Below are 14342 nucleotides of genomic sequence, written 5' to 3'. Positions count from 1 at the left end.
CTCAAAAATGACAACCTGAACTTTCTGGATCCTCTTCCATGCAGAGAAGCACTAACAGCCTATTCAGTCACAGGTCCTGGGGAGCCACCACATTTTTTGTAAGAGGATAGAAACTTCAATACTAACCTAATTGACTTTTAAGCATTTGACTTTATATCTTCACAGCAGAACTTCCTATGTTCTCCAAATTCTTGATGCTGAACATACACTTGAAATTATTAAAATATGCACATTAAAAAATCACACAAAGGTAGCTGAAAGAAACATGACTCATCTACTCTTCCAGAGGCTTGAGTCTTCCCGCAGCTGCCTTTTCTCTTGCAGCATTAGTGATTGAACCCAGTGGCTTGCATAAGCTAGGCAAATGCTCTGCCACGAAGAAATGTCCCTAGTCCCTGGAATGTCTTTTTTTTTTTAAACTGATAGTTCTCTCTGGGCTGGGAGAAGAAAATTAATTGGTTCAATTTTGTTTTAAGGATGTTTTGCCTTTCTTGGTTCTCATGAGTATCCATTAGATTTGGATTCACATGTATGCATTTCTTGGTCTATTGAGAGTTGTATATCTCCTCATCAAATGGTTTTATTGCATTATATGGATACTGTTTGTTAATGAGCAGTATTTTTCTCCTTTCATTTGTTGGCACAAAGTTCTGGGTCCAAATTGTGGACCTCCACTAAAGAGCACAATTGCTGGCACATATTCTATAAATGAACCTCACACATTCATTCTACAGCACATTTCTGAACCTGTGATATGAAACATGCTCTGCTATAAGCAATAAAGATTCCCTGGTAAGGATTTTTGCTATCCTAATATAACTCACATTTAAGTCAATTAGAAATCTGGCATATCTTTTCTCTCCAAATTTTCCTCTCAATGTTTGGTCTGTGTGTACTTTCACAAACTGTCTCAAACACATTGAAAGGAGACAAGATACAAGTAAATAACATAAACAAGAAGACATAGAGTGATTAAAACCAGGGGGAAGTAATAAAGAAATAATAAATATACTGAGGTATAAGAATTTTCAATTATGTAAATTAGAAAAACATAAGATTTAAGACAAACTTGGAGGTACTATGATTTTTCCAATTAAGTCAATTAATAAATACTGTGAAAAATTCAGTGCCTAAACATATCTTCATACTAAAATTAAAGGTATTTATTTGTCTGGCACTTAAATGTAAAAGGTCAGAAAATCAGCTCTTCCTTTTTTAGAAACAGAATTTTTTATATATTCTACCTTAATTTATAGACTTTTCCCCAGGATTTTAGATTTTAAAAGAGACAGATACTCTCATCTTCCCACAGAAACTGCCCTGGCAATGAAATCTGCATTAGGACAGAATTAGAAAATCCACAAATAAGATCACAAAGTAAAAAACAGGTCACAGAGCAAAATGATTTTTTTTTTTAGTTTTCTAGGCAGTGAGAAGTTGACCTAAGTATACTAACTTTGTAGAAATTTCATAACAGATGAAAAACTAGAATAACTTCCCTTCAGCATCAGAATATGGAAGGTAGCAATCCTCATGATCACTCTACCTGATAACTTCCTTATATAGAAATGTGATGGCAATTATATCTTATCCAACCATCTGAGCATCCATCCATCCATCCATCCATCCACCTACCCACCCATCCACTCATCCATTCATCTACCATCCATCTGTCCACCATCTATCCACCTATCCATCCATCCATCCACCCACACACCCAAACTTTCATCCACCCACCCATCTATCCACTCATCTATTCATTCACCCTCCATTCACCCATCATCCATCCATCCATCATCTATCTACATATCCATTCACTTCTTCTGTGAAAGGCTTCCAGAAGGGGAGAAAATACTATAACTGAACTGTCCACATTTTAAATAGGAGATCTCAAGGATAGAAATCTATTTTAAAATCAATTTTATATATTTTGCAGGAATAGTTGAACAAATTAAATTTTAAAAAATTATAGATATGTTTAATACATGGCACATTGCTCAAGAGAGGATGAAAACCTTCAACAAGTATTTGTTGAGTACTTATAAAGCACTACAAATTTTTGAAAACTATGAGTAAGAAACAGATCCTATTCTTTAGAGACTTCTATTCTAATGGCCAAGGGGGATCCATGTAATTCATGCACCATTAACCATAAGTGTGATTATTACATATAAAAATTTACATCTGAGGAACATATTCATCCAGTTCTACCTCCCTAATATATCCTCTTCTCCATTTCTACTATCTAACTCTAAATATTCCTCCAGTTACCCTGAGTTGTCTCCTAATCAGATTCATTGCTTTCCTCCTTTTTCTATTCAAATCACTCTCCACACTGCAGCCAGAGTTATTTTTTAATCAGATTATGTTACTCTTGCTTTCACAGCTTAAATGATTTCACATTCCATTTAAAATAAAATCTAACAGTTTTGCCAAGTCTTCAACGACGTTCATCTGTGGGATTTGATGTTTTTTAACTCCCCCCAATCCCATGGCACTTTGGTGTCACTGCCCTTCCTCCTGATTAGTTTTCTATTAAAAAATTACTTCATTAATAAGGCCTTTTTCAAATACACTATATAATCATTCTTTTCATTTCTTTTATGTCTAAAGAAATGATCTCTCTTAGCTTACTTACATTTGGTCTCTTCCTTATGCAAAACCCATGAAGAAGAGGGCATGTCTTTCTAATTCATCCTCTATCCTCAGAGCCCAGAACAATACAAAGCACATGGTCCGTGTTTCAGACTGCACTTCCCAAACATGGCTACCCTGATCTCCAACCCATGGAATTTTCCTGGTGTGTTAGTCAGCTTTTCATCACTTTGACAAATACCTGAGAGGAACAACTTAAAAGGGGGAAAACGGGGGAAAAGTTTATTTCGGCTCATGATTTTCCAAAGATTTTTGCCTATGGTAGGCAGGCCTCATAGGACAGATTATCATGGCATTCGGTCATGTTGGAGGAAAGCTGCTTAGCACACTGAAGCCAGGAAGCACAGAGAAAGAGGTGAGAGAAAAGGGACCAGGACAAGATACAGCTCCCATGGGCATATTCCCAGTGACCTACTTCTTCCAACCATGCCCCACCTGTAGCTATCTGTAGCTACATCTGTAGCTATCAATGGATTAAACCATGGATGAAATCAGAATCCTTGTGGTCTAATCACTCAACTCTGAACATCACTGCACTGGGGATAAAGCCTTTACCATGATTCCTTGGGGGATACCTCATATCCAAGCCATCTTGCTTTTGCTCCTCTAAGAAGTCCACTAGTAGCTGTGTGCAGCAGCCCACACTTGTAATCACAGATACTTGGGAGGTTAACCTGGAGAATCACAATTTCTAGATCAGCCTGGGAAAATTAATGGGACCCAGTCTTAAAACAGAATTTTTAAAAAATGGGTTTCTGGTGATGTAACTCAGTGAGGTATGCTTGCCTAGCTTGCATGAGACCCTGGGTTCAATCTCCAGTACATAAAAAAGTCCACCAGAAGATAAATACATTAGCCTTACAAAAGAAGAAAATCCATTCATTTGCAACAACATGGATGAACCTGCAGGACCTGCTAAGAGAAATAGTCCTGACACAGAAAGACAAATATCGTATGACATTACTTACATGTAGAATTTTAAAAAGTCAGCAGGACAGTATTTGCCAGGGATTGGAGAGTAAGAAAACTGGGGAGATGTTGGTTAAAGAATATAAAGGCTCAGTTATGTAGTATGAATAAATTCTGAAAGTCTAATGTGCAGCATGGTGATTATAGCTAATAACTTTCTGCTGTACACTTGAAATCTAGAAAGAGAGTTGATCTTAACTGCTTTCATATGCATTAAAAATGGTACTTATGTGGGGTGATGGATATGTTAATTAGCTTGATAGCAGCAGTCATTTCCCAGTGTGTGTCAAAACATTACCTTGTATTCTTTAAATATACACAACCTTTACTTGTCAAGTATAACTCAAGAAAGCCCCGGAAAGGAATAAAAAAAGGGAGTCCAGCTCCTCTCTCTTTGATCTTTGGAACCAATGGAATGCAGAGAAATGGCACTGGGTCTTGGGAGTTTGGATTGTGTTTATCAAAAGGGCATGTGGAATCAGCTTGGTCCCCAGGTATTGGGAGCTGGTAGAACCAGTAGGATGGGGAGCCTTGAGGGAGGTCTTTTGGTAGATGAGGATGGTCTTCAAAGGGGATCGGGGAGGATCTGGCTCTCCTCCCCTCTTTGCCTTCCTAACTCTAAGGAGAGTGGTTTTGCTTTAAACATGCTGCCATTATAAAGTGCTGCCTCACCAAAGGCCCTAAACAATGGGTGATGATTGACAGAAACTTCTAAAACTGTGGGACACAATGAACCTTTTCTCTTTATATGTTGATCTTTCAGGCATTTGCTACAGAATAAGAAATCAACTCAGGGACCTAGATGATTGGGCTTCCATCTTGCTACTGTGAATCCTCACTTTTCATGCCTGTGGCTGCTCAAGGAATCATTCTGACTCCTGAAAGGGCACCCCTTTGGGAGGAAACCCCTAATAGCTGTGTATAGAGATCACAAGGAGAGGTCTTGGGACAGTAGGAGGAGAGAGAAAGGTCTCTCTGAGAAGTGTCTTCTGGTTTCTCTTGCTCTAGCCCCGACTGAGATAGCCTGAGCATGCAGCATCCAGCCAATTGCAGTGTTCCTGGACTTCTGACCCATAGAAACCCTGAGAGATGATAAAATGGCTGTTCTAGTACACCATTAAGCCTCCAGGTTATTTGTTATACAGCAATCATTAGTGGGAACAGTCGATGCTAAATGAATATTTGAGTAGAGAATGAAGGTTGACATGAACAAAGATGTATGGCAGAGGAGCTGGGAAGACAGGATGGATAAGGCAAGGGTTGTGCCAGAAATCAGGTGTGACTGTATTCTGCAGGAACTGCCAATTCCCTGGTGGGATAACTGATATGACAGACATGAGGGAGTCACCAAGGCAAAACAGAAAGAGCAGTTATGGCTGCCCACTGTGCTTCAGGAAGAGTGCTGTTGGCAGGTAAGACCAAGCCAGACCTTGAGACATGAGTTGGAGTTTTCTAGGTTGAGAAGAAAATAAACTCAAGCCAGAGGAACTTGTAAGAGCATACATGAAGAATGTAAAGGGAAATCTCCTTCTTTGTCCTTTAAGAGTTATTGAAAAGACAATGGTGTATCCTCTACCACCTCTATAATGATGGTGCCAAAGAGTCAGTATGCTTAGTTTAAGGGAAAGCTCCTGTTTCTTCCTATTGCAAACTTGTTAGCAGAAAAATATGCAAAAGTTGTATGCAATGATATTTTGGTTTTATACAATTCATTAAAACACACACATATAGTACATATATAATATATATATTATATATTATATATATATACACACACACACACACACAAACACAGACACACACACACATATAATTATATATGTAATTTTGAGTGAGAGCAAAAATAAGGAGAATGGATTGGGCTGTGGACAAGTGTACACTGGCTTTAGGGTTTGGGTGAGACATGCAGTCTGACTAAAAATTCTGTTTTGAGACTGTGCATGGGAAGATCCTCCAAATAAATAAAACATTTGAGTTGGACATGGATATCAATTAATTTACCCAGTTCTTGCAACAAACTGGACTGAGTGTATTCTGAAGGCTGATTCAGATTCATTAATCAGCTTTCCCTCACCAAAATTATAACATTGACAAAGTTCCCAACTTTCATAATCCATCAAAAACAAATCTGGAAGCTCAATTTAAGAAACACTTGGTCATCTGCAAAGTTTAGTTGATATACTTTCAGAGACCATTTGTCACTGATGTCTTTAACATGATATTTATGTGGAATTCACTTACTGAAAAAAGGTTTGAATAATATAAAAGAGATTATTGTTCCATAAAGAAAGGCACAAGCTGTCCTTTCCATTCAGCTACTCTGAAGGTGTCTGACACTACAAAAAAAAAAATCAGGTTAAAAATAGTATCAAAGGCATCAGGTACTTATTTTTGAGGACCTATGTAGAAGCTGGGGACTTTACAAACACTATTATTACCTTTCCACTGAGTGGAAGAAATGGGGCAGGGGTAGTACTACCTAATTTGTCCAAAGGAACCCATGTGTTTCTCTGCTTGTCGGATACAACCAATTTTATTTGGCCACCTATTGCCAAGAGCATATGCTAAGCAAGTGGCACCAACAGGCTTACTAACCCTGCAAGTCAAGGATTTTTACATAAGGAAACCAAAACTCAGGGCCTATGTAACTTTTCTAAACCACACAGTTTGGTAGGCAGCAGTCCCAAGATGTGACCCATTTGATGTGTTGCTCCTTGTACCTGCTAAAGTTAAATAAAGAAGCCACTGAAACTTAATATTTAACTTCATATGACACAGATGATTAACACAAAGTATAATGCATGCCAGTTAGGTATGACTGATTCATGTAAATAATGATTCAAATGCACTGAAACTTTAGCTACCCTGCAGTTAATGCAGAAGCTGTGCAGGAACATGCTAGGGTGGTGGATGGGTACAGTGGAGAGAATGTGATTTCACAGAATGCTTTCTGTGAGTCTCAGCCCACTTCCAAACCCTTGGATAGCAGTGACTTCACTTGCATGTGCTCTTAATCTTCTCATGGAGAATGGGAGTTATGAGGCTAATGTGCAGCCCCACACAAAGCATGGGTGATATGGAGGTGCAGGTTGGGAAACCAGACCGGGAAGGAGGTTCTTCTCCCCACTCTGAGACTCTTGCACATATTTACCCTGGAATCTCCATTGTCCCTTTAAACTTACTCCAGCATTCACCTCCTTGGAAGGAGAGGGATGAGTGTCTATGGGGAAAGATCTCAAGTCAGGCTCTCCAGATTTTGTGATCAGGAGAGATGATCTTGGCCACTGACACAACTGGAATACGGGCATAGATAAGAGGCCTCATTTCTTAACTAAGCAATGCTTTCTGTGTAGACGAAACTTCCCCTTCTATTTTGATGTGCTCCCTTTCATGTCACTTCCTGTGAGGTATCCCTCCTGGAGGAATGCTCTCCCAGGACCCAGGGCTGAGACAGAATCTCTTCTCTGTGCTTCTTACTGGTGGATACGCAGCTGCTTCATGGACAAGACAGCAGTGTCCAGTGTCCTCTGCCTGTCCTAGTTCATTCATGCTGTCCTGAAGGCAGTACTAACAGTACCATCTTCCCTTTGAAAATGTCTCAATTTGTAGAACAAATTATATGGTCACCTTAATCATAAAATCTTACGATCCTGGTCATTGGCTTAGTTTTACACATTCCACACCCACTGTAGGCTCCTGGAGGGATCCTGGTATTTCTCATTCATCTATGCATTACCAGTGGGGTCCATGGTCCCCAGAACTGCATAATGATATCACAAACTAGTGGATAGATGGAGGACTCTCCCTCCAAGTAGAGGACAGGAGTGTCAATGACTAATCAGCTAATGTACAGTACCTTATAGCAGCAGCATGGTTCATATTAAAGAAAATCCTCCCCTGTGTTTAAAAGTTCAAGAGTTAGAAATGAACTTAGAGGCAAGCATTCAGAAGTACAGGCTTAGAAGAGACCTTAGGTGTAGCCAAGTGAAGAAACTGAAGCTCACTGAGCACCCACATGGGCCGGAGAGCTGCTCTCTAGATGGGTACACATGGGTGAAGGGGAAGGGGACAGAGGCTCTTGGATGAAGAGGCCCTGGAAGTCTCCTGGGAAGGGATCAGCATTGAAGAGCAGGAAGGAAAAGGGACTCCATTGTGATTAGAGGAGCCAGGGATCCAGAAAGAAGAGGAAGGGTGGACAGAAACTATCTGGCCAAGATGGTGGTCGAGGGGCGGTACCAGCTAACTACCTGCTGGAGAGTAACAGACCTCCCAGGCACATTGTCACCAAAGCTTTAAGGTCATGACAGAGATGCCAAGTGGTCCCAGCTCTGTCACAATTATCCGGATTCTTGGAAAATGTTTAGATTCTCCATTGGTGAATCATTCAAGGTATCTCGGATGAACAAGTAGCCATCTAGGAGAACATCTCTTGAGCTTCTAAACTGCTAGATGAACCTACTCATGGAAGCAGGATGAAATGAATGTAAAATTTCATGCATGTCAAGCATAATTTATATACATTGTTCAAATCACTCTTTAGGTACAGTTCTGTGAGTTCTTACAAATACAAGCAGTCACGAACATAACTGCCATCACAATCAAGGGTTAGAACAGCTTTTTCTCCCTGGAAGCTTCCCCTGCCCCCGACTCTCCCTCCTCACCCACACCCAGCCTCCACCAAGCAGTAGTTACTCTTCTCTGTCACGAAATCTGAGCTTTCTCCGGGACCTTCATATAAATGGAATCAACAGCATAAAATACTAACTGCATTTTAAAGCCAGTTCCCAACTAGACACAAAACATGCATCAAGAATTGATTAATGCATTTTGAAAATGCTACCTAGATTATGGCTACTCAAATTTTGGGGAAAAAAAATCTTCGCTACTTCTTTAAAATGCACATAAATTTCTATAGTATTAAATGCTGCAGAGAATATCTAAAACAATTTTAGTGTGCTTAATTAGATGTAATGGGCCATTCTTTGACTTTCATTTGAACTGAGGCTATTGCAATAAAATATTTACTATTATAAGCAATAACATTGAAATGAAAGCCCTCATTTTTAAAAATAATTGGCTAATGTGTTTTAAGTACCAGTGAGTGGCAAAGAAAAGCTAACCATTCTCTAAAATATGCCAACTGGCTATTTCTTCTCCCAAGCCAGGCCTATTCATATTCCCAAGAGTCATTTTCAATTTTCGTTTCCTTAAAGGAGACAAAAGATCCAATTTTAATTTGACTCTTTTTTTTTATTATTTGAAAACACACGAATTCAAGTGAATAAGTGAATGGAGTTGAATTAAAACAGCAACACCTGGTGAAATATTATCAGATGTTCAGGAGGCCAGACATTTTTTGTTTATTCAGAAAGATGCTTCCTGCAGGGAAGAAAAAAATGCAGCAATGTAACTCAATAAGGGAAGATGCAAACACAAAGGAAAAAAAAATCCAAAAATGATCTTTGCTCAGTCCTGAATGCTAGAAATTTCAGATTATTTAATAATCAATTACTAACTGAGCTTGCAAAAAAAAAAAAAAAACAGGTCTCTCTAGTTAAAACCTGAGTGTGCAGTGCTTCAGGGGTACAATGCATACTTTAAGCCACTTAGTGGCATCTACCTTCCAACACAACCACACACTGACTGCCATCTCCACGTTTGTGATGCCTGCAGCCCTAACTCCCAAGTTCCACATTCACTAAGTCCCCACCCTGCACAAAGGTGATGATATGGTAGGTGTGTGTATGGATGGATGGAGACACACACAGTTCACTTTTCAACATGCAATTTAAAAATCATCCAATCCCAAATGGAGCTCAGCATATTTAGCCCTACTCCCTCATCTCTGGGGAGGTTCTCTGTCACAATGAATGGGTCCACCACAATGCCTGATGCCCAAGTCAGAAATCCAGGATTCACCCCCATGCCTAGCTCTCTCTCAAGTCTAATCAGTGAGCAGGTCCTATAGCATTAAGCTCTTCTCAGACTCCTAGAAAATCCATTCTCACCTCCATTGGTTAGCTCTGTCTGTTCTGCTCTCGTGTGCAGGCTGGTGGAGGGCTGCTAACTGGGGTTCCACCTACTCCAATATACCCACTGCTGCCCTGGTCCCCGTTCTCCAACATAAATTTGATTTGATAAGCCAGCTGCTACCTTTATTTTATTCTGTTGACTTTATCCTGTGCCTGGCCTTTGTGCTTTGCACATGCTATTTCTTTGGCCTGGAGAATTCTTCTCCCAAGAACCCCAGGATCTTTCCAGTCTTCTCCAGAATGCTTGTGCAGATGTCCACCTTGCATATCCAGAACCTTGAAAACTGAATTTTACTGTAACCGTCCTGTGCTACCTGGCTGTACATTGAAAAGCTGCACACGATGGTGTGGCCTTCTCTGACAGAAAGCAAATACCTAGTGCCTGGCCCATGAAGTAGGTACTCAAAGAATTTCCAAATGAATGCACAGAAACATAATTCCAGGAGCTCAGGACTCACTGTTTGCACTATATGCCCTGGTGTCTATTCAGAACAGCATTTCCAGGACCTGATGGGCAGGAAGCCTTGTTGCAACAGAACTCACATCGCCTCTATACTTGAGAGCAGCAACCCTTGTTTCTCCAAAGCAATTCAGGAATGTAAGTGACTCACTGACTTAGATCCAATTTCCATGGCTGATTTGTAATTTCAAAACTGTTGTTGTGCTGATATAAAAACTTTAAAAACAGGTGGATTATAGTCCCTCAGGTGTATTATGTGACTTACATAACAATTAATTATATATAGTACATATATAATTACATAATTCATGAAAATATGTCAATATATACTATACTTTATGTATTAAATGATTATATATATATAAATAAAAATCAGTTTCTACAGACACTTTTCCTGTCTTCCAGAACCTGTCATCTGGCAGGGAAGACAGGTTAAATAAGTAATTAAAATAAAGGTGTGATGTATTACTGATAAGTAGTATGGATATTAAAGCGAGGATTCTGGTCAATGATTATAACGTTCAAAGAAATTGAAAGTAGTCTTCCTCGTTTATGTTGATTAAATATTATAGAGAATGCTTCTAAGAGAATAGTGTTTAGTGTTTTAAGCTCCAGGTAGAATTTTGATCTCATCTCTGCTGTTCACTACCTTTTAGGCAAAAAATTTGAACTTCATGTATTGCTTCTCCCACATACAAAAAGAATCATATTGTCTCTTCCTTATTTTTAGCAAATAGGTATAAAGATGAATTTACATCATATATATTTTTTTCATTTTTAGATAATGGTGCTACATAGATGGGATTTTATTCCTTTCCTCAAATCTATTTTTATACTAAAATTGAAAATTATTTTTCTAATTCTACTTTTTAAAGGCATGTGGCTATTTTTTTAGCTTTTAAGGTGATATCTGGACATTTCTCATAAAAAAAAGTAATTGCAAAAGTCCTTTCTTGTCAATCTCTTGACATGGAACAATTGTGAGGTGGGTTGTATGCATATAAAGATGTTTAAGCAGAGTTTATTGATTATAAATAAAATAGCTTAAATTTTTTAAGAAAGACATGATTTTAAAGGTTTTTTCTTATTAGTTCAATATAGTTTTACGTAATATTGGGGTTCATTCTGACACAATCATAAAGCATGGGATTAAGTGGCTCTGATTGGACCCCAGTGCTTCCCTTTCCCTCTCCCCTCCTCCCTCTCCCTGTTCCCCTTCCTTTATAATCCTGGTCATTCTTCTATTTACTTGCAGATTTTTTAAAATTCCTGTCTTATGGTTAGAAACAAAGGCAGCACTCACTGTGGTATGTTCACTGTGTACCCAGCTTTGATCAAATTCCTTCTGCAGTTCTCACCCTCCCCGTCCTTCCTTCCTTTCCTTCAATCCTTACCTCTGTTCCACTAACTCTCATCTATTTTCAAGGAACTTCCCCCACCAAAAAAGGACATATTCAAACTTTGTTTTTTTTTTAATCTGACTTAGGCTTTGAATGATACTATATATAGTAGAATGTTTACTTAATCAAAATGCATTTTTCTCTCAATAGCCACTCAGTTATATGGCTTCCCACTGATTGTATATCTCTTATTCATTGAAGAATCCAAGTTTGCCTATCAAAATAATTAACTAAAGAGAAAAAAAATCAAATGAATTTCAAATCTTATTATAAATAACTCAAACATTTTACCAAAAATTTTATCTCCCTTTCTATTCTCAAATGCATCAACGAATTCACTTGTCCCCCAATGAATTCACTTGTCCCCTGAAAGAGACTAGAAACAGACTTTATAAGTTGGAGCAGCCCAACGCTGAACCATCACAGCAAATCTAGCATTTGATGAGCTCCCTGATTTGGCTGGAGCCTCAGTCCAAGTCAAGAGGGAAAGACAGGGGGGCTTCCAAGCCAAGGGAAGGCTGCAGCCCACTCTGCTTGCTCCTGAACTTGGAGAAGAGTCAGATCTGCACATTGTTCTATAATTGCTTCTAGCAGTTTTCTCCCTGAGCATCGAGGCCCTAGCTCGTCAATGCTTTTGCTGTCTAAGAGACAGAAACGAATTCAAACCATAGTTCTGGGAAGGACTGCAGCTCTTTGGACCATCTCCTTAAACACATTTCTTACTCTTCACTTTACCTTCCTATCTGAAAAATCTCCTTATTATGTGCAGCAGAGATGCTAGATATACAGAATGCTAAGTGGAGGGATAGTCAGCCCGAAGGGGCAGAGAACTATCTGTCCTTAGCAGGGACACTGCTGCAGTGGCAAGCACGTCCTCCTTTCTCCTAGAAAATGTACTCCTAGTTCTTCATTGGGCCATTTCCTTCCAAGGGAAAAAAAAAGCCCAAACTTCCCAGCTTCTCTTGCTATTCAGTACTGCAGGGAACTAATTTACTAATTGATGATCAATAAGGTTTAAGGGAAAATGCTATATGGGATTTCAGAGAAGTCTCTTAAAATAGAGAAAGTATACCTATTTCTATCATCCTCCTTGTGTTTGCCTGGGATGTCAGTGCGAGGTTGGAGCTCAGGCAGTCTTCTTGGTTCACGAGGTGAGGATGGTGGCAGAGCATGAGAGCAGGTGCATGTGTGTGAACCTGAGTTGAGGCAGACCTGATGTCTACCTTCAGAGAGACCAATGAACCACTGAACTCCTAAACAACACTCAAGAAACTCCTTTTTTCAGCCAGTGTTACTTTCAACACTTTATTTGTAGCATAACCTCATCCTTAATGATCAATGTATCTACAAATGTCATCATGCTAAAGGTTTATATTATACAACTAGGTGAGGCTCAGAATTATTGTCTATATTTAACAGATGAAAAAACTAAGGATTGTACATGTCCAAGTCAGAAATTCCAGTTTAGACTCTGGAACTTACAACATCCCTGTACATTGTGGGAGTGAATCTCTCCTTTACGCCTTTAGCTAATGTTAGAGTCTGTAAATCTCTTAATCTTTTTAAAATCCCCTTTTAAAATTAAGATTAAAACCTCTGCCTACTCTGTATACTACTGTGAGGACAAATGGCTTTATTGTTGTGTAACCCACAGAGTCCCGGGGAAATAATCGCTCTCTAATTCATGTATGCAATCAAACTACTAAAATGTCCCCCAACATAGTTAGCGATTGTTCAGAAGACTTAACTTCTAGCACAGTCCAAAGGAACTGGTTTATACCGTCCTATTAAAACCAGTTTACAAAATCAAACTCCAAGTCAGTAATTAGCTTCCTGTTTTAGCAATCTCTTCTGTGTGGCACACACTGGGCTGGACTGGGTCTACCCACTTGGGTCTCAGTTTTTCCTTGTCCCCCTGTGCTTGCCTTTTAAGGACAGTGTCTGCTGTCAAGGAATGGTGGCATTGCACATGCTGTGGGTTACTGACTCAGGAAAAGCTCTCTGGGCCCATAATCTACAAGCAGTTCAACTGCGTTGCCTGCAAGAGGACTTCCCAATTTTAGAAAAGGGATCTGAGTAAGTTGTCCTGAGGTTCTATTGCTTGTTTTTTTTCTTCTCATTTTCAAAAGTAATCACTGGGAGTTGCTTCAGCACTTGAGATCACCTATAAGATCCTGCAATCCTGTATAAACAGTGAGGCTGAAAAGGCTCAGTGGTTTCACCCTAGAGTCAAACAGGCCCAGACTGTCAATCAGAGAAGACTAAAGAATCACTTTAGCAAATCACACAATCCTTCTAAGCTCCAGTTTTCTCCTTAGCTGCAGAGATGTTTCAAGGAGGTAATTTGTGTGCTCAGCTTCCTGTTGCTGGTGTAATGATTTACTGAAAATTCTGGAGCCTACACTCAGGAAAATGTATTCTCAAATGTTCTGGAGGTCAGAAGTCCAGTCTAATTCTCAGTGGCCCAATATCAAGGTGTTAGCAGAGCCTAGCTCCTTCCCAAAGCTCTAGAACCTTCTGTGCTCCGTGGGACTATTCGTAGAATCCAGTCCCTGGAGTTCATGAGGTCAAGGCCCTGTTCCAGTGCCAACGGTGCCTACTACAACCTACAATCCAGCCACACGCACGACGGTCCTTTTTGTTCCTCCCATCTATCTGGGATCATCACATCTTTGAACATCACATCTCCTTGGCCATCCTTCTATTCTCCTCTTCCTCCTTTAAGGACTCAGGTGGGTTTGGACCCATACAACTAACTCAAGTTAATCTTTCTATCTGAAAGCTTACCTTTTTACCACTTGCTGTAACATAGTCACATGGTTTCAA

At 39.5% G+C, this 14342-nt stretch overlaps 1 protein-coding gene across 2 annotated transcripts in view; it reads right to left on the bottom strand.

Annotated features, from left to right (window-relative positions):
• Cntn3 (contactin 3) overlaps positions 1-14342 on the bottom strand; it is a 325624-nt gene that overhangs the window by 67193 nt on the left and 244089 nt on the right. The gene's annotated exons all lie outside the window — the stretch shown is intronic.

This window comes from Ictidomys tridecemlineatus, chromosome 16 (assembly GCF_052094955.1).
Source record: "Ictidomys tridecemlineatus isolate mIctTri1 chromosome 16, mIctTri1.hap1, whole genome shotgun sequence".
NCBI classification, from domain to species: Eukaryota; Metazoa; Chordata; class Mammalia; order Rodentia; family Sciuridae; genus Ictidomys; species Ictidomys tridecemlineatus.
Note: the sequence above shows the minus strand (reverse complement) of the source record. Positions and strands in the feature narration are given on the sequence as shown.